Source organism: Corvus kubaryi, unplaced genomic scaffold, assembly GCF_017639235.1.
Source record: "Corvus kubaryi isolate FWS band 111438036 unplaced genomic scaffold, C.kubaryi_AGA036_p1.0 134, whole genome shotgun sequence".
Taxonomy (NCBI): domain Eukaryota; kingdom Metazoa; phylum Chordata; class Aves; order Passeriformes; family Corvidae; genus Corvus; species Corvus kubaryi.
In genome coordinates this window covers 8,242,486-8,265,835 of record NW_024580668.1, presented here as the reverse complement: position 1 = coordinate 8,265,835, position 23,350 = coordinate 8,242,486, and the positions used below count along the sequence as shown (strand labels likewise).

Here is a 23,350-nt window from a genome sequence, read left to right as displayed (position 1 = left end):
TGCGGGGGCCGCGCCGCCGGCTGCCGCGCAGGATGCCGCGGGAGGCCGAGCGCCCGGCGCGGGGGAGCCGCCGCGGCCACCGCCCCAGGTAAGAGCCGGCGGGGGCTCGGGGGGCGGCGGGGCGGGCACGGCGGGGGAGCCCAACTTCTCCGTCCCTCGCCGCTCCGCAAACTTTGCCGCCGCTCGGCGGGGCTGCGGCGGGCGCTCCCCGCGGGTGAGCGCGGGCTCGGCCCGGCCCCGGGGTCGCCGCCGCCTCGGGCAGTGCAGTCCCGCGCTCCGGGGTGCCCCGGTCTCCTCGGTGTCGGCGGGCGAAGCCAGAGGTTTGATGCCTCCGGCGCGGCTCCGCCAGCGGCGGGTCGGAGCACACCCTCCAATTAAAGCAGTCCGATGCTTGGAGAGCCGCAGCTCCTTTTTTAACTGGGGGTATCTTAAAACATGCTCTTCGGGCTCCTTCCTCCCCAAGAGCCATCTCCTCATTTCTCTCGCTGAGACCAGAGCGTTCGTGCCCATTCCGTGCCCATTCTGCGCGGGCTTTGCTTGGGGCGCGTGTGGATGTGTGGCTGCTATGCCTGAGGAACCCAGCGGGAGCCCTTAGAGCCGGCCGGGTAACATCTCTCTTCACAGAGCCACATTTTTTTCTAACAACAAACTAAAAATAACTGTTCTAAAACTAGCACTTTCCTCATTTAAAATGTGGTTCCCAACCGGCTGTGCACAGGCCTTCTGGGAGCGAGAGCTGCAGCCGCATCTGCTCCCTGGTGTGCCCTGGCCCAGTGCTGCCACTCCAGGTGCCTCTCGCTGGGGAGCCCACCCTGTGGCATCTGGGCTCCTGCGGGCACTGGCCGTGGGTCTGGGAATGGAGGGACGCGGTGGATGCCTCTTCATTTTTGTTTGGTTTCTGACAGTTTTAACATCCTGCACAGTCTGGGGAAATCTGCCCTGTCTTCTCATCTAACCTCATTTTATGCATGAACAAGACCAGTTACAGGAGTGATGGTGTAGGCAGCGGCAAGGAGGGGCAGGCTTAGGAGTTCAGACATAACTTCATAAGACAGTGCAGTGCACCTCAGGGAAGCCTTTGGACCTGAGAGGGCTACGAAGGATGGGTGGCTCCACCAGAGCTCTGGTTCTCCAGAGCTTGCTTGCATGGCCTGAGGAAATAAATGGTGGGATGCGCCTCTCCGTCCCTGCTCCTAGGCTGGTATTTGTGCTGTTAAAATGCCATGTGTTGCAATGTAGTCTTGCATACCACTGAGGAAATCTCAGCTCATTACTGTTTCTCTGGGACCTGTTTCTGTCTCTTCAGAGTACCCAATCCACAGAGCATGGCTGAAGCCTGCAGTCTCTGCACGCATAGATTCCATGCCTGGGCTTTGCCAGGTTTTCCCTATGGTTTTCCCTGGTGGATGCTCTCCACCTCTTTCAAGAGCACTGAGTAAGGAGTATTTGCAGCAAACAATTATTGGGGTTGGAGATCATTGTCCTGGTACATCAGTTTTCAAATACTGAAAATAAATTGTTTCTCTGGCTTTGAGTCTGAAACGGTTTCTCCGTGCTGGTGCTGTGTTTGTTTGTGTTCAAGGCCAAAAGGTGGTTCTGCTGCTCATTGATGAATTCCCTGAAATGTTGACAGTACCCTGAGAGCAGCACAGGGTAGAGCCCACTGAAATCTGAATAAGCTGGCCCAGATTCTGTGCTGACTTTTGTCTCACGTACGTCTCTGCTCCAGTGAGGTGAGGGTCAGATCAAGTGAGGTTTGGTCTCTGTATGAAATGCCGGTTGCTGAATAATACAGTGCTGAAATTGGTGGGCTTATGAAAGAAAAAGTATGTGCTGTTTCATAGGTAAAAAAGCCAGCTTTGTTCCTGCCTAAAAAAAAACCCCTGCCCTTTGCTTTTTGGTGCATTGACACTTTATATTATGATATGGTGATTTCATACCTATGACAGAGAAGTGGCTACTGGAACAAGGTCAGTTTTAAAACTCTTTTTCAAAAGAAGCTAGCAGGCCTCCAGAAAAAAAAAAAAAACAACAAGAAAGAAAAGGTTGTCTTTGGGTTAAAAATAACACTTAAAATCCTGTTCTTCCTAGCTCCATACCAAAAAATATGATATTTTAATGAATTAAATGCAATGTCATATTTAAAAAATTCATAGTTCTTTCTTGTGTGTAAGGATTCTGATAAAAGGGTCGCAATGTACTGTTTTCTGTTTATGTTGTCTGGTCCACTTTTGCGGGTATTTTTGCACATTAAAAATAATACTGAGCTTGCAAGGCTTTATTTGTAGCAAATTTTACTTTTGTGCTCATAGTCACTATCCCATAGCAGTAAAATTTGGCTGCAAATATTGCAGAGGGAATGTTTGTTTATTTGAAACCCCTTTTTCAACCCATGGACTTTATTTCGTTAGAAGGATTAGATTGTTCATGAAAGCTTTGAAACAAAACTGGACTTCAGGTGGGATTTAATCTGCCGTTATTCCTTTAAAGTACAAGTACGTATTTTTTCATGTTAATTAGTTGTTATATTTTAAAAGTAAAGAAAAACGGCATGAAAAAGAAATGGTGTGGTGACACTTGGGTTCTTCCGACATCATGTCGCTAAACAGAATTTGTGCATAAGGATACAGCCATGTATGAATTTGTGTCATTATCTTTTAACCATGTGGTTATGCAACTGCGTTTGGGTTTACAAGCAATGACACTTCTCTGCAGATAAGTCCATACATATCCCGAGGCACAGGCCTTTTTGAGTGATCTGCTGTCTTGAAAAATTACATGTAGAGATGAGGTGGGTGTGAATCCCAACCAGATGCCTTGCCCGACGTTGTAGGTGGGCACGGCGTACAGCTCCTTGCTGTTCTCGGGATCTCTTTTGTCTCTACCACCAGTTTATCCCATGGTGTTTCTTTGTGGAAGGGGTGCCCGATGGGGAGGGATGTCACCAGCTCTGCCTCAGATCGTTTGTTGCTCTGGGAATGTCCTGCCTGTGCCCTCAGCACCCGTGTGCTCTTTGCTCTGCAGTGAGCAGGGTCACCTGTGTCACTTTGCACTCAGGGCTCTGTGTGTGGCCGCCCTGGGCTGGAGGTGAAGGCACAGAGCTCTGGCTACTCCAGTGTTCACTGGGCTCATGCCTGCATGTCCCTGTGAGCTGTTTTGCTTGTGAAGTCCCTGCTCTACTCCAGCAGAAAAGCCAAGACTTAGTGGCTGGATTTGGGCAGCAAATTGCTGCAGACCTGGAGTATGGGTTTTGACTTGGACTCAGCTGTTCACCCAGCATGGGCTGGGTGCCCACTACCTGCTCAGCTCTGTGGGACATCTGTCTCTGCAGTTCTGCCCAGTTTGTGGGTTAGTTTCTGCTCTGGAGAGCTGTGGAGGGCTCAGGCGTGGGGCTCTGCTCCTGCTGGCAGCCACTGCAGAGACCCATCCTCCCAGTGAGTTCACAGTTTCTTTTTCATTTAGTCATCACTTTCTATTATTTGCAAAGTCCATAAAAGGAATACAGCACATTACAGTAATTTTCAGTTTTATCCTTTGCAACAACTCTGCTTTCAGAGACTAGTCCAGACTTTAGCCTGGTTTTGTATCTCTTTCATTTTTCTTTCTTTTCACTGTCCTTTGTGCTGTGGCAGGAAGAAGGGAGTTCTGTGTTATCCTGTTGGGGAAGGGTTGTTGATGGCAGTTTTGTACTGGTTCTGCAGGACAATGTCCGGGTAGCAAAAGTGGATCCTTCTCCAGCAGTGTCTGCCTTTTGTTATCCCACAGGGCTGACTGGGACGCCTGCAGAGGGTCTAGGTTCTTTCTTTTCTGACAGACGCTGTGGGACTTCTTGGTGATGCTGTTCCTCAGATCCTCTTGCAGTGTGGTTGGAATTCTTGCAAATGCATATCTCAGCTCTTTGACAGCATTACAGCACCTTCTCTTTTTTCCTTTGAGGGCCTGTGGGACACGGTGGGCCTGAGCAGGCGGTAGCTAGCAGCGGGGTGTGGGGCCCCCAGCAGCCTCAGAGCTCCCTTAGCTATCGATGTTTCCTGGTGCGTGTATGGCAAACGGGGCTGCAGGACTCTGCTGGGAGGTGGGAGCACAAGGAGACACTGTTCACAGCATGTGGGTTGTCTGGGGGGCCTGTGCCTTGGTGGCTGGGCATGGTGTTTGTCTTCAAACACTGGGTTTCTGAGTGCTGTCTCAGCTGCTTCTGCACTGCTCTGGCCCAGCCTCGGTGGTGGTGAGGGTGCACGCCAGTGCCAGCTGGGGGTAGCTCTCCCCAGGGGCCCTAGAAGGCATCTTTGAGTAAAAGGTGGGGGACAGACCCTGCTAAGCTGAGGCCCCTGCATTTTTCTTCTTGAGAGCAGGTGTGGTTGTGCCCTTGGGCATAGGAGAGGCAGCCAGCCCAAAGCTGGTCCATCTGTGCTCCAGCCCAAAGCCGGTCCATCTGCTCCAGCCCAAGGGCTGGATTTGAGTGGATCATTCATTGCTGCTACACCTACAAGCTGAAAATCAAAGTGCTTTTCAGAAAGTGTCTCCTTTCTGCTGGGTGCCCCATCTCAGGATAGCTCACTAAACATAAGGCAAGGTTGCAATACTCGTTGCAATATAATGACATTTCTTCAGGAAAGGGCAGCACTTCTGTGTTTCCAGTCCTGCCCTCCTGCTCTTGTCTGGGAAATCTGCACTTGCCTTCTCTCTGCCTGCTGTGCCCTGTTCTGCTGTCCTGCTTTTACTCACTTCCTTGCCCCTCTGGCAGGGCCATCCATGAGCCTGGGGAAAAAAAAACCAGCAGAACTCATTCAGTTTTGACTCTACTCAGTGCTGCACTTCCTAATTTCAGATCTCTTGTGAGAGAGCCATGCCTTAGCTCACACTCTGCAGGACTGAGGCTCTGGGCTAAGTGCCTGTTAACACTGCTATCACACTCTTGTGGACAGGGTCTGCTCCCCAGACAAAGCAACCTTGCTTTTCTTGCACTGTCACTGCTGTCACATGTGCTGAATTTGGCCCTGCCTGGCTCACGATGGAAGCTGTGGCTGTGATGGAGGTGATGCTGGGCTTGGTGCTTGTCAGAAGCAGCCACGGATTTGTGGCTGCCCTGTAGGGACATTTAGCTAGGTGCCTGTAGGAGCAGAGCTGGGGGCATCCCAGCTCAGTTTAGGCCAGTGGTGTGTCAGGGCCGGTCAGTGCATGGGGTGAAGTGGTCCTGTGCTTTGGTTATGGCAGTTCTGTGAGCTTTGCTGACTGGGAAGTCCTTCACAGAATCATGAAAGCAGAATTCTTTGTCCAATACCCTTTTGCAGATACCCCCTGCCCCTCTTTGTTGCTCCTCCATGCTACAGTACTTCAAAGAACACCAGGGGAAGGAGATATGGGCTCGCTCCTCTTCACTTGCTGACACTGTCTCGCTCACCACTGCCTATTCAGGTGGGGTTTTGTTAATCTCTTACCAATTGACTGTAGCCAGTGGCATTAACAAGCTTGAAGCTTGAGACCCTCAACTCACCTGAAGCTGCTGATGGCCAGAAGCTTTCTGCAGCCAATGATGGGATGTGAAGGGAGTCGCCATAGAAACATCTTGGGCAATAAATGGAGCCTTGAAAGCTCTGAATGCCTTTTGGCAGGAGCCTACATGTGAATGTGGGTACAGGTAGTGGTGTGCACTCTGTAAACCAAGGCTGTGAGTGAGACATTTGGAAACAGCAGCTGCAGGAGCAAGCACAGGATCTGAACGCTGCTTTGGTAAGCTGGCACTTCCCTGAGGTTTTGATGGCAAAGCGGAGTCAGAGCAGGAGGGTGTGATGTGGTCCCAATATGGCCTGGCAGGAGGGAGCTCATTCCCACACGTGGGCTGTGTGCAGTTCTGTGCAGCAAACAGCCCCTCTTGGGTGCTGCAGCCACAGGCTTGGGGCAGCTTCATCGCCAGTGCTGTGCTGGGGACTCAGCGCAGCCTCTGTGGGTGACACCTGCTGGTCTCTGGATTCCTTCTGGAGCACTGCTGCCCTTCCCTGTGCTCTGGCACTTGAAAGCTGTGTGCAGGCAGGCCCCAGCCCAGCCTAGGAACAGCCCCATGCCCACCTGAGAGGTGTTGGAGCTGGGTACCCTGGGGCGTGTGTCCCCTTGGTGCTGGCCTGGGTCTGCCCCCTCGGTGCCCCTCTGCTGCCTTCCTGGGCAGAGCCTGGATGCCACTTGCTGCCTGTTTGCTCACAGGTCACAGGCTGGCCAGGGAGACTGACCACCTGGATGGGAGCCTGTGAGGCAGATGGATCCTCTGGCTCTGAGGCCCCACTGTTGGCCAGAGTCAGGGAGGACAGATAAAGGTTTGGCTGGTCCAGAGAAACCATCCTGGTCTGGCCATCCCAGGAGGGAAGAGAGCTGGAAGGGCCAAGCCCTTGTTCTGACAGCCTCCTGCTCTGGAATGGCTGTTCCCCGTGCCAGACAGTAACTTCTGTGTGTGCCTGAGGATGCTGCACTCCCTTCTCCAGTCCTGCTTCCTTGTGTCTTTGTCTGTCACACTGGGATTATCTCCCTCTGCTCCTACTGCAGCTGCTTCCCAGAATCCCAAATCCCCAAAATGCTGTTTCTCCAATAATCCTTGTCATTAAAAGTGGCTCCTAAGCTCTGAGCACCTCCTCCTGTCCTCATCACCCTCTCTGGAGAGAAGCAGTTTGAGTTGTGCACATACTAACACTGAGCAAATAATCTTGTTGATTTGGGACAGAACACTGCTTTGTCCCCTCCTCTGTCACTACCAAACTCCAGAGCTACCCTTGGATCTTTCTGTATTTTCACAATTCAGTGTTTTTAGCTGTGTGGAAATGTGCTTTCTTCCCTGTTGTTATGGCTCCAACTAGGCATGTGGCTGTTGCTGACAGCGTTGTGCCTGTGTGGGAGAGGGAATTGTTTCCCCTGCCACTGGAGTCTGGAAGGTCGAGGATGGACAGGTGAGGGAGGGGGTTGCTTTGAGAGCTGGACTTCACCAGCTTTCTGAACTTGGCTGCCTTCCCACTTATGAAATACAGCTAAACCTTTTGATGGCAGGTAGGAATAGCTGAGCATCAGCAGAGTCCTTAAGAAATTACATCCCTGCTTAAACTTTTAAAAGTCAGCTGAACACCCGTTTGCTACAGCCCTCCCGGCTGTTTCCCAGTGGCACGGTATTTTTTGCAGAATAACTCCTGCTGCGGTAATACCGTCCCAAGGCAGGGCACCCCTTCGCTGGACATCCTCAGCTGTGCCGCAAGAGATGGGAATTCTTCCCGTGGCAGCTCTCGGATGTTGTGGCGGTGCGAGGTCAGCCATGCCCAGGGCCGGGGTCCGGCTGGTGCCGGAGGGACGGGGGACGGGCGGGGGGCTCCTCCTCGGGCCGGTGCCGGCAGAGGGAGCCATCCTTCCTCCTTTCCTATGCACAGCCCGCCGAGCCAATTAACCAATTAATCTGAAAGGTGCTGTGAGAGGTGAGCTGAGAACCAGGATCCTCCACGAGGTAATGGCTCTGCTCGTCTCGCTGAGGCTGAGAAATGACTGTGTCTTTCCCAAATTCCTCTTCTCTGCTTTGTTGCCCAGGTTCATCTCTCAGGTGAACCCTTGGGTGGGTTTGATCTGGCCCAGCTTCCTATGGCCGTGCAAAACAGGAGCAGCCTCCAAGGCAGGTATGGCAGAGGCTGGTGCCAGTGCCTTGGCCAGCTGGGCCTGTGGGCAGGGGACAATCCCCAGGCATGCAAAGGACTGGGGCTGCACCTGTGAGTCCCCGTGGAGCGTGGCATGAGTGACCAGGTGCTGTGGCTGACCCTGCAGATGTAGACGTGGCCTCTCCTTGCCTTGCCCAGAACTTGGCAATTAGTGAAGGCAGACAAGGGCTTTTGAGCTGGAGCTGTGAAGTCCTGCCTAGAGGATTGACTGTGGTGCTGACAGATGATGCTGCTCCCATCCTTGGTACTACAAAGCGATGGACGTATGAAATGAATGCAAGCACTGAACCTTCCCCAGCTGGAGTAGCCACCACAGGTGAACATTTAAGGATTTTTCTCTGAAAAAGCTGTTTACATTTTTGTGCAATGGGAGACTCGTGTCTGGCTGGGAAGGATGTTTGAACCATCAGTTGAGGCTTTAATTGGTTTTGCACCTAGAGTGCTAATGTATTTTAGTGGATTAGATGGGAAGTGGGGTGGTGCTTGGCTGCTCCAGAACTGGAGATGCGAGCTCACGTCACAGGACTGAGAGGCTCAAAGTGTTGTGCAAGGAGAATGGCAGCTTCTCACTCTGCCACAGCTGCTGCTTTCTGGTTAATGCATTTGTAAGGGTTCAGTCTGATTTCCTCTGCTCTGGCTGTGAACATGGCCTGTAATGGTGCTGCCAAGTGTTTTGGGCCTGTTGTGGGATAGCCTTGGTAAGCAGCTAAGCCCCACACAGCCAATTACTCACTCCCTCATTCCCAAGTGGGTCATGGGAAGAGGAAAGGAAGAGTAAAAGCAAGAATATGTGTGGGTGGAGATAAAAATGGTTTAATAAGTGAAAGTGGAAGAAGAGAGGAAGAAAACAAGGGATGCAAAGGCAAACACACACAGCCTTCTGTGCATAGACTGATGTCCAGGCAGTTCCTGAGCTAACGGTGACAAACCCCCCCTGAGATCCCTCCTCTCCCTTTTTATTGCTGAGCATGATGTTAGATGGGATGGGGTAGCTGTGTGGTTGGTCTGGGTCATCCGCTCCCAAACTGTTGTGCCCCCCCCAGTCTATTTAGTGGGGGACATGGTGAGAAGCAGAGAAGGCTTTGACACTGCAAATGCTATTTGGCAATAGCTAAAATATTAGTGTGTTACCAGTTTTGTTTTGGTGGCAAATCTAAAACTCAGCACCAAGCAAAGCTGATTAACTCCCTCCCAGCCATACCCAATACAGGACAGTTAAACACCTTTTAGTGCTCATACTGAGGGAGATGCCTTGGCAAAGAGCCCTTGTCAGACCTGGGCAGTGGGAGATGGGGCCTCTGTCCTGTGGATCTGATGGCCAAGGCACACTCAGGCTGTCCAGGACAGAGGCATGGCACTTCCTGGGGTACTGCCAGGCATGGTGTGTCTTGGGAGAAGCTGGAGAAACAACGGAGTGCTGGAAAGCAAGCCTTGGTAAGCAGGACTGTGTGTCAGTGGTGAGCTGCTCACTCAGCTGGTGTAAATTACCCTCAGTCCTTCGGAGTGCTGGAGCTGGCAGGACAGGGTCTGACCTGTGACTGCTCAGGGCTGCTGCTCAGCATCTCCCTTCAGTTCCTGGCCACAGGCTCCAGTCAGATTTGGTGCTTCTAGGGAGGCATTTTCCAAACCTTAGGCTGTCCCAGAAGGAGAAAATCCTGCAGCTGAGCCTGTGTTGCTTATAGTAAGCACTGTTGGGGTTGTGAAAAGCTGCTGTGAAATAGAAACGAGAGGGAGGGACTGTGAAGCACCAGGCTGGAAGGCCTTTTCTTTAAACTGCAGCTGAGCTGGGCTTAGGCAGAGGTAGAACACAATGTCTGGTCCTGGTTTCCAGAAGGCAGCACATGCATTTCCCTTGTGAGCGATCAAAGGCTGGGACTGAGACTCATCTCTATCTTTTTTATATCTAGTCCATCACTGTGCTATCTGGTGCTTCCCAAGTATATATAGAAATAGCTATTTTTTTTCCTTTGTCCTCTTCTAGCCAATGCCTGGAGTTTTGGGTAACTTTTTTATATGTTTTATATGTTTTTGTGTTTGAGAATTCTGTGCCTCTGTGTACCAAGATGAGGAAAGCTGTTTCATGAGTGAATGCTCTTGGTGTTCTCCACCATGGGGGCCTGAGGACTGCCCAGATGCAGTGCTCGTGTCTGGTTTGGTCCTGAACCTCTCAAAGGTTTGTTATCAGCCCTGCTCAGGGCAGCTGTGTCTTGTTTTTCTGTTTTGGAATCACAGTGACTGTGTGTTCAAGGTGGGAGTTTTGGTGTCATGTCACTGTGAGGTGTGATGGGATAGGTGAGGGGCAAGAGGGGTAGAATGACTTCTTGGCTGGACACTGCTTGGCTCTGAATGGCCAAACTCTGCCTGAGGCTGCTGCCAGCCCAGCAGCCTGAGATAGGTGGTGGTTTGGAGAGGAGGACACAAAGGAACACGTCCTCCTGTCCTGCAGTCCTCCTGGTTGACACAGCTCAGTGTCCATCTGGAGCAGTGGGGGTCTGGAGATCGGTGTGGCAGCACACAGCGGGTGCATGAATGGTTTGGGATTTCAGCACTTTTGCAAGTGACTGTGTGGATTGGGGGTGGTGGGCTCTGCACTGGGGACTTGGGGCTGTGTGAATGGGTTCTAACATGACTGTCATAAAAGCAGCTAGAAAGGAGTGAGGAGGGAGGAGTGAAGCGGCCCAGAGGACAAAGGGACTGCCAGCAAGGGTCTGCAGTGTAGTGCCAGAGCAGGATGCAAAGGGTCAATGTGTGTGAGGGTGACAAAGCTGGAGAAAGCCGTACAGGGAAGTGGCTGTGTCTGTACATGTGTGCTGCCAGTTCTCCCTCTTTCAAGCACGGAGCTGCTTTGGGGAAGAGTCAGGGGTGCTCAGAGCCAGTGTCTATCAGTTTTTTTGGTTGTGAGGGTCTTTCACTGTCAGCGTGGCTGTTGTACCAAGTGGACAGGGTTGGGTCAGGGGAGTCCTGCATGTGCCCTGAGGCATTCTCAGAGAGATCCCTTGCTGAAGCCATGCCAGGCTGCCAGCCTGGGGTGGGGCAGGAGGACTCGGAGCTGCAAATGGCTGCACCTGCCTGGGTGAGTGTCTGTGCCCTCTCCTGCATGCTCATACTCTCACATGTTCCAGCACAATCCTGCTTGCTGATGTGTATGTATATCTCCTTGGCTCTATTCTTTCATGTGCACTTTGTCCATTTGCTTTTCTGTCCTCCTTGTTGCTGCTGTAATCTCTCTCTCTTTCTCTCTTTGTTTCCTGGGCTGCTTTGCTTCCTCTTGCTTCACCATGTCCCTCTTTATTCCTTTTGATAATAATAACATTAGAACCTATGTACAAGGCCCCAAGGTCCCTGCTTTGTGCAGATACATGAGGAAAGACCCTTCAAAGCCTGTGTGCTGGCTTGAGAGGATTCTTACAGTCTCACTGTTTCCAGGAGTGTCAGAGGCAAAGGGCTCGATTGTGAAATAACGCCTGTGCAAAACCTCACGCTGTGTCCTCTGTCCATCCAGGAATGTCAGAAGTGAAGACGCTGGTCTTGTTTGATGGAGTTTTACACCAAAGCCCTGAACCACTGTGCCTGATGGAGGAACTGGATGATTAATCTCCCTTTATCAGTTGTGCTGAGCAGAGTGGTTGTTCCCAGGGCTCCCAGTCTGTCCCTTCTTCATTGTGCCATTGGTTTGGTAGTGACATTAAAGTGAAGCTACTTGCAGATTCTGTTCCAGTCTGCTGTGTTCACGTGCTTCGAGCTTTCAGAAATGTTCTCCCTTTCAACTGCAATTTGCACATTTGGCCTCTGCTGAGAGGTGATGCTTCAATGGGATGCTGAAGTCTGGTGGTTGGAAAGCAGTGTTTCTAGTGATACACTGAGCTGTCTTGCTTTGCATATGTGATACCCACTGTATTTCCTGTGCTTGAGGGCCCTGTGTGGCTGCTGGATGCTGGTTCACAGTCTGCAAATACAGCGGGGGGGGATGGTAGAGGAGGAATCAAATCTTTTTCTTCACTTGACAAAGTGGTCAGAGTTTCTTGCAGAAAGAAGGCTGGCACTTTATCTGGCTTGCAAATCTTATCCAGAGGCTTGCTGACTTGTCATAAGGACGTAGCTCTGCTGTGCTAGTCCATCATCATCCAGACCATAGATAGCAAAGGGCTCTGAAATCAGGAGACACATTTAACACTTTTTGTCCCTCTTAAAGTCCTCCAAGGAATGTACATCCTGTGTGTAGTGGTCTCTTTCAGCCTTGCTCAACCACACTCCAGTTTTCTGATGCTTCCACTTTAGCTTTCTCATAGGTGAACCTTCTGTTATTTATGCCTGTGTCCCGAATCTCCTTGCTGAGAGCTGGATTTGGGAAAAGAGCAAGCAGTAAAATCAAAAGCCATCACCTGTTCCTGTGGTTTGCTGCTCTTTGCAGCCCTTTGAGTTTATATACAGCAAATGTCTGTTGCAAAGTCTGTCCCTGCAAACAGCAACAGGCTGTTTTGGGATGTTTGCTTTCCCTGTGATTTCTCTTTGAGCAGCATGACCTGTAAGCAGGGTCATGACTCAAGAACAGTAGAAGGAGACAGGGGTGGGCTGTAGCAGCAGGACCCTCTGTTATTGTCTCTGCAGTAAAGAGCAGAGGGGCTGTAACACCCATGCCAGCCCTTTCCTGGGCACCGTGGACCACTGTGGAGCCTTTTTGCCAGCACTTATATTGGTCACTGTGTTGGACCTGGCTGTCAACAGGATCATCTCCTTCTTTCTTTGGGCAAAGTGCCTCAGAGAGCCTGAACACACTTTCCAAGGAGAAATTTGGTGTCTCTTCTGAGCCACAGACCTGGGGGATGATGTCATTTGTTGATGCAGCAGGACTGGCAACTCTGGGTCCTGCACATGAAGATTTTGGGAATTCTACCGGGGAGCACCTGTGTGTCAGTGCTGGCAGCAGAGAGCAAAGCCAGGGACTCCCAGAGCGGGTGGCCAAGGTCCCTCTTGATGAGATGCGGCTCACCACTGTGGGAGGGGGAAGTGGGTGATGTTAGCTGTTGCTGCCCTTATGTCTGCCCCTGCTTGCTGTGTACCTGCCTGCAGCACTTAGGAGAGTCCCTGATAGCTGAAGGTGGAAGAGGAGTGTGATTCCTCTCTGGGCAAGTCATGTTGGTGAAAAATAAACTGGATCTGGCCAGATGAGATTTTTGAACAGCACCTGTAAGTACTGTTGGGGTTGCTCTGTGGTGGCTGCTTCTCCATGAGTGTGTATCGCTTTGGACTCATCCTGAAGCTGTTTGGAATGTGGACGGTGGCATCATTCTGCTTGCAGGGGGCCTGTGAGAGGTATAATATTGCTAGCAGAGCAGAAAAAGTTGGTGTCTGTGCAATACAAGGCACATCAGACAGGACAGAAGTGGAACAGGACCTTGTCACCTGTTGTAGCATTTACTGGTGTGTGTTGGAAGATCCAGGATCAGCCCTTCCTCAAGGGAGGGAGGAAGGACCAGCCCAGGAAAAGGCAGTGGGACTGGTGTGTCTCTCTCTAAACTGTCCCATCACTCCTGGTCGGCAAACTCTCCTCCTCTTGCTAGTTAATATTAGTATTCCGTTTGTGGAACGGGCGATACAATTAACACAAAGGTACAGTCATTCATTCTGACTGGAGGACTCGTGGGATCAGATGTACTGGGGATAGGAAGCGGAGGCTTTCTGCTGGGAAAGAATGTCACAGCACAGCGGACACAGAAATGAAAAGCTATTAATAATGATCCCGGAACTTCACTTCCATCAGCTGTTTATTTAAAGGTGCTCCATATTCAAAGCCTCCTGATTTATGTGGGCAATAACACTCACAGTCCTGGGATCACTTTTTTAAGCAAGGCTAATGGGGTGAAACCATCATACTGCGACAGTAGAAATCAAGCTGGGAAAATGATACTGGAGAGAAAAATAAACTATTGCCTAGATAATCCCTGAGCTACGCTGGGCTGGGAGCTGGTGTGAGCTCTCTGCTCTTCCAGCATTTATTAAGGCTTTGACTTCCTTTTTTTTGACTTGGTCTTTGTGAACAGAATTTAGTGGGCATGGAAGGATATAAAAATTTGATTCTACCAGACAGGATGCTAAAATGCTTCTTCGTTTGCATGCAAGTGACCTGGGACAGGTGATCTCTCTGTCCCTGTCTCCAGAGCTCCCATGCTGACTTGGTCCATTCCCAAAGGACTGGTTCGACTGGGGAAAGGAGCCCGTGCTCTCTGCTGTGTGGGTTTTGCCTGCACAGGAGTGCCTGTGGGGAGAGAAGTAGGATGTTCTGGGCTGTGGCACAGAGGGGACAAAGGGCTGTGCTGCTTTGGGGGTGTCTGGTTTCCATGGGTGTCCTCTTTATGGGGCTGTTTGCCCTGGCAGGGAGGGCTTCTTGGTGGGGCCCACGTTGGGCCATTGGCCTGGCATGTGAATTTGGCAGACACTCATAGTGGTTACCTTGTTCTGAAGTTAAACCACGACAGGAGGTTGGGCTCAAAGTACAGGAAGGGCTCAGGGCAGGAGGAGTGTGAGTGTGGTGCCGGTTTCTTCTGACTGCATGTGAGCCCTTGGGGTGCAGGAGCTGGTTTCAGCAGCTCCCTCTGGACATGGGGCAGTGTGCAGGAGTGCCAGATGCTGGCCATCAGAGGATATGTGGCTTGTGGTGTCTGCAGGGCAGTGAGCAGCTTTTGGCAAAGCATGGATGTTTTTCCCGGGGAGGTGAAATAGCCCTGAGGCTGCCGAGCTGCGGGTTGAGTTGCTCTGGGCAGCGACTGACTCCTGGGACATGACTCTAAGCACTGTTCATTGTCAGGAGCTGGTAGTGGTGATGTGATTAGTAGAATGAAGCAAATGATTCCAAATAAATAATGCATCACTCATTAATGGTTGAATGCAAAATTTAGCCTGTTGCTGTTGTCTGGAAGATGCTTACAAGGAGGTCAGTCTTTTAGTCTGGAGAAGGCAGTTATCTGCAGATCGTGGGCAAATGCTGTGCTCTGAGGGATTCCTGGCACATCTGCTCCAGTGTGTACGTCCCTGGCCCAGCAAGAGGCTCTGGTCCCTCTTGGTTGTTCTTTGTGAGGGGGAGGTGGGCTTTGCTTTGAATGCGTGTCTGCCAGGTGACCACCCAGAGCCTCCCGTGGGGCTGCATTTCTCTGGTGCTTGTTCTCAAGAGTGCTGCTCACTGCTGACCTGCTTCTGCTCAACGTGCAGCCTCAGGGACCCAGGAAGGGACATAGCAGAGCTCTGATCATCTGGGCAACCTCTCTCCTTGCTGTGCTCCTCTTGGAGATGCTGCCTTTCAAATAGACTTGGCCAAAATGTACTGCCTGTGTTGGAGACTCAGCTGCCAGAGATTTCTGCCAGCTGTGGTGGAGTGTTCTGCACAGTGCTGCATCTTAGCAAAGCATATTTGCTTCCTCTTTGGGGGATGAGGCTGTGCAACATTGTGCTTCAGGGTTCCTAAATTCCTGTGGTACCCAGATTCCTTCTTTTCTTCCTGGTGCTTAGGAATTCCTGGAGAGCAGGAAGGTTTGGAGCATCTTCTTCCAAACCAGAAAAGCCTGTCTGTAGGCAGGGCAGTGTTGGATTTCAGCAGGATGTTGCAGAAATAATTTTCTTACCCATTACACTATCTTGTTTCTAATTTTTATTTAATGAGCTCCTCTGAAAAAAAAAATCATTGTAACAGTTTTCTTAAGTGTGAGAGATCAGGCTGAAATTGGCAGTAAGGAGACTAATTACACTCATTCTTCCACCTTTCTAACAGCTGTTTATTGCTGCAGGCTTGTCCTGCGGTGCTGAGGAAGCCACTTAGCTTGGGCCAAAAGCACCCAAAGAGGTATCTGCAGCAGAAAGTTGGTACAAGCTTCTAACCTAGGCTGTGCACAACCAGATCATCATCTTACACTGCAGAAAAGTACTGTGAAAACTGCAGGTGCAACCGCCCAGGTCTTGTCCTGGTTTTTTGCTGCTCTCTTGTCCTCCCTCACAACCTCTCAGCTTCATTGTGGAGGATCCTCTGGGGGCCTGGTCTTAGTCTCAAAATGACAGTGTGCTGCCAGGGGAAGGGACTTCCTCAGTCTCATGTGTTCTGAAAAGAGGGGTTGCAGATCTCCTGTCATGAAGACTGAGGGATTTCCAAGGACAAAATTGCTAAGAGGATTAAGATGTATAGGGAAGAAGAGTGAGCAGCAGCAAGAGACCTTCCTGAAAGTGATGTGTGCTGCCATAGTATTTATTTCACCAGAGGACTGAGTCTGAACGTGACCTTGAACCTTGAGAAGCAAATTGAAGGAGGTTTCTTTGAACCTTTCTGACTCACTATAATACCCACTTGTTATTCTGTGTAGGAATTTGGGGAATCTTTCACAAGAGGTAGAAAGTTGCAGACAGAGCTATGAACATCTTCAATTTTCCATTTAATCACACAATATTGAATGATAAATAATTCATGCATCTGCCAAACATTGGCGTAAAAGAACCCAATTCCCTCCACATTTGTCAAAGTGGAAGAATTCCATTTTGTGCTTTTTTATTTTACTTTGTCCTTTAATTCCTAGCCAAATGGCCCATTGCCTTGGCCATCAGCTTTGATTCCACCTGTCCCATTTTGGGCTCACGCCTTTCCTTTCTTGTCACTTTTGCTGGTGTTCAGGGCCCAAAGAAGTGGCAGCAGGAGGCAAGGAGAGGAGTGATGGTGGTCCCTGGGTGTCCTGGGACTGTGCCACACGTGCAGCTCTGGCAGTGGAGGCTTGTGAGGGTTCTCTGCTCCACTGCACGAGAGCACTTCTAGCTCCTCAGGATGTGCTGGGGCATAAAAGATGCAGCTCTTTTGGGAATGCACCTTCTGACTCTGTACAGGGTGTTTGTAAGGGAATGACTTTCAGATGCAGCTCTCTCTCCAGATCCTAAAATTAATTACTTGCTCTGAGCTCTGGTGCTCTCTCACCACAGCAGGAGGAGCTCTGTCCATCCCAGAAGTTGTGACAGAGATGCTATGATGCCTGCTTCCACCTCCTCCCCGAGATTGTTTTCAAAGATGAATTAAAAGTATTGTATTCACGTAGACAAGGCATGAAAATTCCATATTTGGAGAAGAATTGCTGCAGAGCGAGACCGTTATGGCTGTAAAAACCTCTTCCCTAGGGCAAATGTTGAGATTTTCTTTGCAATTAAAATTTCTTTGAAACTTGGACTAGAGAAGATTTGGAGGAAAAAAAAAAAACCTCCTAAACTTTGAAAATACTTCTTTCCAAACAATGCTTGGGTAAGAGCTTTAACAAATACTGTTCCTCCCAGTGTGTCTGATAGTAGAAGGTTACTGAACATGAGAAGTCAAAAGGTTGTGAATAGCTCCTTCTCTGGCAGTTGCCTCATTCTTCTATTATAATTTCTCAAGGCAGCATCAAAGGGGACAATAATTAAACTTAAAGCAACTTAAAAAGAAGGGAGAATAGAAATGTTTAGTCATACAGACCTGAGCATTGTGTAGGTACACATTCCTCTGCAAAAAGAACTTTTCTCGACTGTGTGCAAGTTTATCTGAGAAGAAAGGCAGATGAAGGAGTTCCTTGCTGGGAGAATAGTTCCAAGGAAGCAGGAGGAGAAAATCCAGAGTTTTACTTCAAGAATTAGCATGACTAAACTTTTACTACAGGTTGAGGGTTTTCTGCCCTGTTGTCAAAGCTGAGGCTAGGGTGACATCAGTGAGAGAACTTGATTTTATCATTGTCTGTCTGTCTTCTGTGCACTGTATCAGGGCTGAAGACTTGCTGAAAGGGCAGATTGCTACCAAACATTGCCTTGCATGGTCTGGGCCTGCACTTGGGATATGCTCATCTGGTAACTGGTTACATGGCCCTTTCACTGTGTAAGTAAAGATAAAAGTAATTTGAGTATCTTATTTCAAAAGCCTCTATAATTTTGAATCCTTTGGCCACTGATTTCCAGCATTTGTACACACTGTGATGCTATATGCTGTCCAGGTTAATATCTCTAGCCATCTCTCACTTGATTGGCAATATTTGTTGGTGTTCTGGAAAGGACACTGAGTTAGAACCTGTCTTCTGCAGGATCCATTTCAGTAGAGGGTGCAACGAGGGTTCCAGAGTTTGCAGTGGCAGAAACCTGTCTAGCTTACAGTTCTCTGTGGCACCAGTATTCTGGTGCTTTGTCCAGCTTTATGTGAACATTGAGACTTAAATGCCACTGATGGGATCTGCAGTGGAATGGGAACTTGCAGTGCAGTGGCTATGATCATCATCTCTCTTGATGTGAGTGGGCATCCCACACCTTTTTTCTCAGCAGTACTGCCATCCCTTACAGAATTAGTGATGTGTGTTCATGTATTCCAGCCAGGGACACTGGTTTGTAGAGGCTGCAGCCATGCAGAGCAAGTTGGAGCTGCAGCCAGGTTGTGTTCTTGGTCCCTGGTGTTTTAAAACCTCAGAGTACTCCCTGTGGGGCAAGAGGGCTCAGTGCCCTGGCCATTCCATTGTCCAGCCCAAGGGGGTAATCCCGGGGTGCCTCTTGAATGCTAGAGAGGAGCTGTGGGAAGTTGTGGGGATAGGGGTGGGTGCTTGGCCAAGGTGCAATGGTCCAGGCTTGGTGTGGTACTGACGTACGTTGTCAAGAGAGCGCGTGTGGGATGTTGGAAGCTTGATTGTGAAACACCTGCCTGGCCTGGAGTTGACAGTATTTTATGTCTGGCAAGATTGCCTCATCTCTCATCTCTCGATTTGAGGAGAAGTTTATAAAAGAAAAATAAAGGTATCTTTGCCTCATCTTGTCTTACAATATCCAGTAAAGAAAGTGAGCTCCAGAGAGCCTGAGTTCATGTCTTAGCCCTAGGCCTGGAGATTATGAACCATCTTAAAGCTTTGCAGCAGCCTTGCCATGCTTGTATTACCTCCATACAACAGATCTGGGGAGTGTGCTCTATCCAGCCAGCCTGTTCCTTTTCCCAGGAAGGGGAGCATTAAGCGGATTTGAATCCTGTTTAACAGGAGGAGACGTGGTCACAGCCCCCGTGCTGCACTGTGGGCAGCGCTGGGGAAGAATTGCTGTTGGAGTAATTGCAGGCTTTTTCCTGCCCCGTCTCCCAGCAAGGGCTGTCTGAGGCTGGGCTGCTGTGCTGCCCACACTCTTGGATTTGAGGCAGGTGGGGTCCCCATGGAGGCAGACTAAACTGGCGCTCATTTGATCCCCAGAGCTGCTCTTGTGCTTGCACGTGGCTTCAGCTGTTCCCTTAAGGTGACACAGCTGACGTGTGGATGGTGCTGGAGCCAGTGCACACCCTCCGAGCTCTCAGGTAAAAGCACAGTGGGGTCAGGAAGGGCTGGGCAGAGAATGGAGGGGGCTGGTTAGCGCAGGAGGTTGGCCCCACTCTTTAGAAAGGGTCTCCAGATAGGTTTGCATGTTTTGGGAACAAGCTGGTGTGAAACTTGTGCACTTCTTGCTGCTCTAACTCATTCTGCAGGCAGCTAATCCAGCAGCAAGAGGACCATGGGCGTCAGGACTGAGCTGTTGTCTCTGATCAGCAACCCTCCTACTGCAGCCTTCATTTCCTTGTGTCCTCTGGGGTGTGGAAGGGCCATGGAAAAGCAGAAGAAAGCCCAAGCTTTAAGAAGTTCCTGTCTTGTGCTTGGTATTCATGATGTGGCTCTGCATTCTAGAGGGTGGCACAAGCAGTGCCTTGCTCTTGCCTTGATCCTCAGCAGCTTTTGTAGCATCCTTGTGGCTGTTCTGAACAGCTGGAGCAGTCCTGATGCTCGTGCTGGTAGCTGGTACCACTCTGCTGGGAGGAGTGAGGAGCCAAACAGGACATCCAAGCTCATGTTTGCTGAGGCTGCAGGCTAGGGTTGAGGAGAGAGGGCTCTCTTTCCCCTCCTTTGCATCTTCTGGTACCTGGTGGGCAGTTCTGTATTTTCTATGAATTATTAGGGCTTGTCTCAGAGGAACAGTACTGGTGTGCCAACCCTTCCAGAAGAGCTATGTGCATGGGAGCACTGCATGAGCTCCCAGGGATGCTCCCTGGCCTCTGGGTGGGACAGCCCTCCCTGGGCTCCTCTGCCTTGGCCCCGCCGTGTTGGGTGGTGATGTAGGACTGTGGTGTACTGGGCAGTGCTATCCTGGTGTGCTATTGCCTGCCCATGTCTTCCCCCTCCCCCTGCCCACTTTCTCCTGCATCAGCCTGCATTTGTAAGATGAAATAAATATTGACATGGACGGGATGCTATTCAATTTGTCCTGATCACTGGGCTGCGGTGAGTTCTGACAGAGCACAGTGTAAAACATAAGCTCAGGATGTAATTTCTACTGTCAACATGATGTACAGTATAGCTGTGCCAAATGCACACCAACAAACTGCACGAGCTCTTGACGGGAGGGGGGAATTTTGCTGATAATTGGGAAGTGGGAATGGCAGAGCAGCAGGAGAGGGGACATCACCCTGAGCCTGGGGCGGTGTGAGGGTCTGGTGCTTCACCCTCTGCATGGAAACCTGCTTGGTGTGGTGAGTGCTGGGCATGCTGCCATGTGGGTGCATGTGTGCTGCTGTGGGCTGGGCTGGCTGCAGCAGCAGCTCCCACTGGTTATTTACGGCCCTGCTGCTCACGTGAGGCAGAGAGAAGTGGCACTTCCAGCGGTTGGTGAAAGGTTTTTAATAACACAGGGAAATAAATATTGTGCTAGTCCTGGTTCCTGTGGATGGGACCTTCTGGGGTGCCTTGATTCCTGCTGCTGCAAGGGCATGAGCAGGACTTGGGGCTCTTGGATTTGCAGCCTCTGGAAGAGGTCTGTGGTGTGACAGCTGGAAAGAAGGGTGTGCACACTGAGGAGAGACATGACCCTGAAGCCGTCACAGAAGAGATGCAGGCTGAGAATTTGTCACTGGAGAAGAGGAATCTGGTTTGTGGCAATGAGCCTGGCTACAGAGGTGTCTCTGGGTCAGCGTTTTGTGGTGCAGGTGACTGGAGGTCACCACAGGTTGTGTGTTGGGTTTTGATGTCTGGGACCTGGCTGAGGCAACTCGGGTTACAGCACCTGCATTGCTGCCCACAGGGAGAGCATGCAAACAGCTCAGGTGAGAGTAGCTGAACTTGGGACACGTGAGACAGTCACCAGCAAACCGCATTAGTTCAGATGAGAAATCTGGTTAATATAAAAAACAGCATAATAGCTGAGACTCTATACATAAGGTTGTGTTTCCCACAGCAACGCAGCCCAGCCCATGGGTGCTCAGCAGGACTCTCCTCTCCGTGGCAGAATCTGCTCTGTGGAGTGCTCAGATGCAACAGGGCTGAACAAGTTGCCTTGGGAACTGTGGGCCAGCTTGTCTGCCAGCCAGGGAGCTGCTCTGCTCAAGTGGAGCTCGCCCACTGCAGCATCTTCTGCCCTCACTTCCTCTTTCCTGCCTTGCTTTAGTGTGTGCATTTAAACTGTTATTTTTACTGGTTTATTGATACTGTTTGGGATTGTGCTGCTTCCATTTATGTGCTGTAACTGGTCAGGCTGACAGAGAAGGCCCAGTGTCCATTTCTGAACAAGGAGCAGTGCCATTCCTGTGTGCACAGGGCTGTCTACAGTGTGTGGCTGGGGTAGTTGTGTTGTGGAGGAAATCAGATGCCACTAAGGTGTGAAATGGTGTGATGAGGGGAATGAAGGTGGCTCCTACTGCTGTCATGGAGCCAGTGTTGGTGCTTTCTGTTAGCTGTGTGCTCTGAGTGCTGTGTACTGGAGGCAGTGGGAATGTGCTGCTTTCATGTGCCAGCTCAGTTGGAGACCCTGGATGCTGACGTTGGTTGTGGTGCCAGGACTTGCTCCATTGGACTGGCTTTCTTTCAGCCTCCCCATGTGTTCAGAAGGCCTTCAGTGTTGCAGAACTGCTCCCTGGCACTGGCATTGCTGCCTTGTCAGGCTTCTGGCAGGATTTTATAAATGGATCTGCTCCTGGATGGCAAGGAGAGGATGCTGGGTGGGCAGAGTGGGAGACTTCAGCAGGTGGTGACTGCTTCTCCCCAAGGCTCTGCTGACACAGTTGTCCTGAGAACACATGCAGATGGATTCTTTTTAAAATTATCTTTCTCGCAGTTGAGTTCACAAGCTACAACTCATTTGTACTCAGACTTTGGATACAACCGGAGGTGTTGCCTGCAAAAGTGCTGCAGAGTGGCAGGGCAGAGATGCTGGATAGGGTGTTCTTCCCACACTTACTGTTTGCCCTTGGTGCTGACCTGGAACTCTTGCTCTGGCACAGCTTGTGCTGTTCAGTTTATTGACATGTCTCACTGTGTGGGTAACCTACTCCAAAATAACCACAGATCTCCTAGGTATGACAATTTGGAGAGGTGCTGTTTGTGACAGTGGTGCACAATGCCTTGTTGTATTTATCTTCTCTATACCCACCTAAGTGTGATAAAGCACGTTTGCTCATGTGCTGTTCTTGTGAGTGTCTTGCTCTGGAGCCTGGTGTGGGTCAGGCAGCCTCGGCTCTGTTGGGCCAGAGCAGGGACCCTGATCTCTGCATTTGATCCATGAAGTTCCTTTACCCTATGCATGGGAGGAGATGGCTCGGTCTGTCACCCACCTCCAGGTCATCTTGCTCCCCTAAGTCTCCGGTGTTAAATACTCTGGTGTTTGATAGGGATCCTCACCAGCAGTGCAGCTGCCCTTTGGGAGCAGGGAGAGGAAGCACTTCTCTCTCTCTGTGGGGAGGTCTGGCTGCAAGACCCAGTCGTGGCATTGCCAACAACCTCACCTGGCTGGCGTGGAAATGTCTTCATAATAAATGGGCTGGCAGGGAGGAGGGGTGGGGAGGAATGTTAGTGCTTCTGTACCATGACTGCTAACATGAAAATACACTGGAGACCCTGTTTTCCTTGGAGCATGAAGCGCACAGGGCTGGCACATGTGACAGCTGATGTGCATGTGTGAGTGGAATATAGTGTGTGTGCACGGGGAGGAAATGTGTGTGCACATAAATGAGGCACAAATAGACAAAAGAGGCCAATGTGTGTGAGTGATCTTAGCGGGACGCCCCCCCCCGCCATGTGCGTGAGCCCTTTTGGTGAATAGATTTGGGCACGTTGTGTGACACACAACTTGTGAACCATGAGCAGACAGCGTGGAATGATGCCTTGTGGTTCTCAGGGAAGAGTTTGTCCAGACAAGTGAATGCAGAAATGAAAGAGTGCAGCAGACATTCCCTTTTTGGGAAACAGCCCCATTGGTGGAGTCACACAGGGGAATGGCAAGTGAGGGAAAGAGTGGGAGAAATATGTGGGAGCTGTCCCTCCTCTGAAGAGCTGGGACTGTTTAGGTTCACGCAGGGGTCTGTGTAAAGCATGGTCCAGATCCCTTTCTATGGGGAGTAGATGGACATCTAGTCCAGGATCATTTCCCTTTCCACTCACCCTCTTTCTGCCTCCTATTTAGAGTAGCAGCTGACAGGAGATGAATTCTGCAGACTGGTGCATGTTTCATGAGTAGATCAGGCTGTGGCTGGTATTGCAGAGCGCTGATGGAAGCTCAGGGCGTTGGTGCAGGGAGAGCTGGATGCTGCATCCCCATCTCCTGATCAGGCCTCTTCTCCCCAGGTGCTCACTGGATGCAATGTACCCTTGGCTAAAGGTCTCACGTCTCAGCCCTTAGTGCCTTGAGGGTGGCTTGAAGCTTAC

General features: G+C 50.6%; 1 protein-coding gene across 1 annotated transcript in view; it reads left to right on the top strand.

The window, feature by feature from the left end:
* The first annotated feature begins 13 nt into the window (after positions 1 to 13).
* Positions 14 to 23,350, top strand: part of CDH22 (cadherin 22) — a 76,632-nt gene continuing 53,295 nt past the window's right edge. Inside the window, exon 1 of the mRNA XM_042049127.1 lies at positions 14 to 88. The gene's annotated coding sequence lies outside the window, so the exon portion shown is untranslated. The remainder of the gene's footprint in view (positions 89 to 23,350) is intronic.